This window comes from Drosophila bipectinata, chromosome 3R, assembly GCF_030179905.1.
Source record: "Drosophila bipectinata strain 14024-0381.07 chromosome 3R, DbipHiC1v2, whole genome shotgun sequence".
In the NCBI taxonomy this organism is placed as follows: Eukaryota; Metazoa; Arthropoda; class Insecta; order Diptera; family Drosophilidae; genus Drosophila; species Drosophila bipectinata.
Window position 1 is genome coordinate 25599956 of NC_091739.1, and position 6000 is coordinate 25605955.

The following is a 6000-nucleotide window of genomic DNA, read 5'->3' on the forward strand; positions in this document are numbered from 1 at the left end:
AAATCATACAAATCGTTCCCACAGATTTTGAGAAAATCGAATTACAGTTTCCCATATAATTTGAACTAATAAGAGGAGCGCCAACCAGTGAACCGGAACCAGTCCGCAAAAAGTTCATTGAACTAGTTTAAAAATACTATATGGCTCTGTTAGACTTATTAAGTCCTTCACAGAGGATGCGCCATTATGCACGGTATACCGTTGAAAAGCTTATTTTATACAGAACATTAAAAGACAACTTTTATTTAAATCGCTCCCACAGATTTAAAGAAATCAAGTCCCGAAAATTTCAGACCCTGATTCACCAACACTGGCCATTAACAGCATCACATATTTCTGCGCTGCCTAACACGGCGCTAGCCGTTATGGAATTTGAATGCCCCCCTAGCTTTTTTTAAAGAGGATGCGCCATTATGCACGGTATACCACGAGAAAGCTAATTTTTAGCCCGTTCGAATGGTACCAGTGCCATTAAAATCCTTCCCACAGATTTTTAGAAATCAAGTCCCGAAATTTTCGGGACCTGGTTTGCCAATACTGGCCATTATCATTTTTCCGTGTTTGCACGCTGCACAACACGGCAGCCGCCATTATCTATGTTTGCCTTTTTTTAAAGAGGATGCGCCATTATGCACGGTATACCACGAGAAAGCTAATTTTTAGCCCGTTCGAATGGTACCAGTGCCATTAAAATCCTTCCCACAGATTTTTAGAAATCAAGTCCCGAAATTTTCGGGACCTGGTTTGCCAATACTGGCCATTATCATTTTTCCGTGTTTGCACGCTGCACAACACGGCAGCCGCCATTATCTATGTTTGCCTTTTTTTAAAGAGGATGCGCCATTATGCACGGTATACCACGAGAAAGCTAATTTTTAGCCCGTTCGAATGGTACCAGTGCCATTAAAATCCTTCCCACAGATTTTTAGAAATCAAGTCCCGAAATTTTCGGGACCTGGTTTGCCAATACTGGCCATTATCATTTTCCCGGGTTTTGACGCTGCACAACACGGCAGCCGCCATTATCTATGTTTGCCTTTTTTTAAAGAGGATGCGCCATTATGCACGGTATACCACGAGAAAGCTAATTTTTAGCCCGTTCGAATGGTACCAGTGCCATTAAAATCCTTCCCACAGATTTTTAGAAATCAAGTCCCGAAATTTTCGGGACCTGGTTTGCCAATACTGGCCATTATCATTTTTCCGTGTTTGCACGCTGCACAACACGGCAGCCGCCATTATCTATGTTTGCCTTTTTTTAAAGAGGATGCGCCATTATGCACGGTATACCACGAGAAAGCTAATTTTTAGCCCGTTCGAATGGTACCAGTGCCATTAAAATCCTTCCCACAGATTTTTAGAAATCAAGTCCCGAAATTTTCGGGACCTGGTTTGCCAATACTGGCCATTATCATTTTTCCGTGTTTGCACGCTGCACAACACGGCAGCCGCCATTATCTATGTTTGCCTTTTTTTAAAGAGGATGCGCCATTATGCACGGTATACCACGAGAAAGCTAATTTTTAGCCCGTTCGAATGGTACCAGTGCCATTAAAATCCTTCCCACAGATTTTTAGAAATCAAGTCCCGAAATTTTCGGGACCTGGTTTGCCAATACTGGCCATTATCATTTTTCCGTGTTTGCACGCTGCACAACACGGCAGCCGCCATTATCTATGTTTGCCTTTTTTTAAAGAGGATGCGCCATTATGCACGGTATACCACGAGAAAGCTAATTTTTAGCCCGTTCGAATGGTACCAGTGCCATTAAAATCCTTCCCACAGATTTTTAGAAATCAAGTCCCGAAATTTTCGGGACCTGGTTTGCCAATACTGGCCATTATCATTTTCCCGGGTTTTGACGCTGCACAACACGGCAGCCGCCATTATCTATGTTTGCCTTTTTTTAAAGAGGATGCGCCATTATGCACGGTATACCACGAGAAAGCTAATTTTTAGCCCGTTCGAATGGTACCAGTGCCATTAAAATCCTTCCCACAGATTTTTAGAAATCAAGTCCCGAAATTTTCGGGACCTGGTTTGCCAATACTGGCCATTATCATTTTTCCGTGTTTGCACGCTGCACAACACGGCAGCCGCCATTATCTATGTTTGCCTTTTTTTAAAGAGGATGCGCCATTATGCACGGTATACCACGAGAAAGCTAATTTTTAGCCCGTTCGAATGGTACCAGTGCCATTAAAATCCTTCCCACAGATTTTTAGAAATCAAGTCCCGAAATTTTCGGGACCTGGTTTGCCAATACTGGCCATTATCATTTTTCCGTGTTTGCACGCTGCACAACACGGCAGCCGCCATTATCTATGTTTGCCTTTTTTTAAAGAGGATGCGCCATTATGCACGGTATACCACGAGAAAGCTAATTTTTAGCCCGTTCGAATGGTACCAGTGCCATTAAAATCCTTCCCACAGATTTTTAGAAATCAAGTCCCGAAATTTTCGGGACCTGGTTTGCCAATACTGGCCATTATCATTTTCCCGGGTTTTGACGCTGCACAACACGGCAGCCGCCATTATCTATGTTTGCCTTTTTTTAAAGAGGATGCGCCATTATGCACGGTATACCACGAGAAAGCTAATTTTTAGCCCGTTCGAATGGTACCAGTGCCATTAAAATCCTTCCCACAGATTTTTAGAAATCAAGTCCCGAAATTTTCGGGACCTGGTTTGCCAATACTGGCCATTATCATTTTCCCGGGTTTTGACGCTGCACAACACGGCAGCCGCCATTATCTATGTTTGCCTTTTTTTAAAGAGGATGCGCCATTATGCACGGTATACCACGAGAAAGCTAATTTTTAGCCCGTTCGAATGGTACCAGTGCCATTAAAATCCTTCCCACAGATTTTTAGAAATCAAGTCCCGAAATTTTCGGGACCTGGTTTGCCAATACTGGCCATTATCATTTTCCCGGGTTTTGACGCTGCACAACACGGCAGCCGCCATTATCTATGTTTGCCTTTTTTTAAAGAGGATGCGCCATTATGCACGGTATACCACGAGAAAGCTAATTTTTAGCCCGTTCGAATGGTACCAGTGCCATTAAAATCCTTCCCACAGATTTTTAGAAATCAAGTCCCGAAATTTTCGGGACCTGGTTTGCCAATACTGGCTATTATCATTTTTCCGTGTTTGCACGCTGCACAACACGGCAGCCGCCATTATCTATGTTTGCCTTTTTTTAAAGAGGATGCGCCATTATGCACGGTATACCACGAGAAAGCTAATTTTTAGCCCGTTCGAATGGTACCAGTGCCATTAAAATCCTTCCCACAGATTTTTAGAAATCAAGTCCCGAAATTTTCGGGACCTGGTTTGCCAATACTGGCCATTATCATTTTTCCGTGTTTGCACGCTGCACAACACGGCAGCCGCCATTATCTATGTTTGCCTTTTTTTAAAGAGGATGCGCCATTATGCACGGTATACCACGAGAAAGCTAATTTTTAGCCCGTTCGAATGGTACCAGTGCCATTAAAATCCTTCCCACAGATTTTTAGAAATCAAGTCCCGAAATTTTCGGGACCTGGTTTGCCAATACTGGCCATTATCATTTTTCCGTGTTTGCACGCTGCACAACACGGCAGCCGCCATTATCTATGTTTGCCTTTTTTTAAAGAGGATGCGCCATTATGCACGGTATACCACGAGAAAGCTAATTTTTAGCCCGTTCGAATGGTACCAGTGCCATTAAAATCCTTCCCACAGATTTTTAGAAATCAAGTCCCGAAATTTTCGGGACCTGGTTTGCCAATACTGGCCATTATCATTTTCCCGGGTTTTGACGCTGCACAACACGGCAGCCGCCATTATCTATGTTTGCCTTTTTTTAAAGAGGATGCGCCATTATGCACGGTATACCACGAGAAAGCTAATTTTTAGCCCGTTCGAATGGTACCAGTGCCATTAAAATCCTTCCCACAGATTTTTAGAAATCAAGTCCCGAAATTTTCGGGACCTGGTTTGCCAATACTGGCCATTATCATTTTTCCGTGTTTGCACGCTGCACAACACGGCAGCCGCCATTATCTATGTTTGCCTTTTTTTAAAGAGGATGCGCCATTATGCACGGTATACCACGAGAAAGCTAATTTTTAGCCCGTTCGAATGGTACCAGTGCCATTAAAATCCTTCCCACAGATTTTTAGAAATCAAGTCCCGAAATTTTCGGGACCTGGTTTGCCAATACTGGCCATTATCATTTTTCCGTGTTTGCACGCTGCACAACACGGCAGCCGCCATTATCTATGTTTGCCTTTTTTTAAAGAGGATGCGCCATTATGCACGGTATACCACGAGAAAGCTAATTTTTAGCCCGTTCGAATGGTACCAGTGCCATTAAAATCCTTCCCACAGATTTTTAGAAATCAAGTCCCGAAATTTTCGGGACCTGGTTTGCCAATACTGGCCATTATCATTTTCCCGGGTTTTGACGCTGCACAACACGGCAGCCGCCATTATCTATGTTTGCCTTTTTTTAAAGAGGATGCGCCATTATGCACGGTATACCACGAGAAAGCTAATTTTTAGCCCGTTCGAATGGTACCAGTGCCATTAAAATCCTTCCCACAGATTTTTAGAAATCAAGTCCCGAAATTTTCGGGACCTGGTTTGCCAATACTGGCCATTATCATTTTCCCGGGTTTTGACGCTGCACAACACGGCAGCCGCCATTATCTATGTTTGCCTTTTTTTAAAGAGGATGCGCCATTATGCACGGTATACCACGAGAAAGCTAATTTTTAGCCCGTTCGAATGGTACCAGTGCCATTAAAATCCTTCCCACAGATTTTTAGAAATCAAGTCCCGAAATTTTCGGGACCTGGTTTGCCAATACTGGCCATTATCATTTTCCCGGGTTTTGACGCTGCACAACACGGCAGCCGCCATTATCTATGTTTGCCTTTTTTTAAAGAGGATGCGCCATTATGCACGGTATACCACGAGAAAGCTAATTTTTAGCCCGTTCGAATGGTACCAGTGCCATTAAAATCCTTCCCACAGATTTTTAGAAATCAAGTCCCGAAATTTTCGGGACCTGGTTTGCCAATACTGGCTATTATCATTTTTCCGTGTTTGCACGCTGCACAACACGGCAGCCGCCATTATCTATGTTTGCCTTTTTTTAAAGAGGATGCGCCATTATGCACGGTATACCACGAGAAAGCTAATTTTTAGCCCGTTCGAATGGTACCAGTGCCATTAAAATCCTTCCCACAGATTTTTAGAAATCAAGTCCCGAAATTTTCGGGACCTGGTTTGCCAATACTGGCCATTATCATTTTTCCGTGTTTGCACGCTGCACAACACGGCAGCCGCCATTATCTATGTTTGCCTTTTTTTAAAGAGGATGCGCCATTATGCACGGTATACCACGAGAAAGCTAATTTTTAGCCCGTTCGAATGGTACCAGTGCCATTAAAATCCTTCCCACAGATTTTTAGAAATCAAGTCCCGAAATTTTCGGGACCTGGTTTGCCAATACTGGCCATTATCATTTTCCCGGGTTTTGACGCTGCACAACACGGCAGCCGCCATTATCCGTCCAGAAAGGAAGGGAGTGTGCAAAGTTCCAAGTCGATAGCTTTAAAACTGAGTGACTAACTGATGTTTAGGGCACTTTGATCCAAAATAAAGTCCTATATAGAAAATAAACCAAACTAAGAAATTGTGTTTGAACATGATTATTGTTTCAAATAGACTCATTATTGTTTAAAAAGTTATTCAAAATGATTTTTTGAGTATTTACCAAAATGACAATTTAACAAGAAAGGACGCTATAAACTAGTTTCCCATCATTACAGCATTATAGGAATCTCCATGATATATGGCATGGCTATATCGACTCGGCAGTTGATGCTGATCAAGAATATATACATATACTTTATGGGGTCCTTCTCTATGTTACATACATTGCCACGACTACAATATCCCCTTGTACTCTAGGAGTACCGAGTATACAAATTCAACAAATTGAAA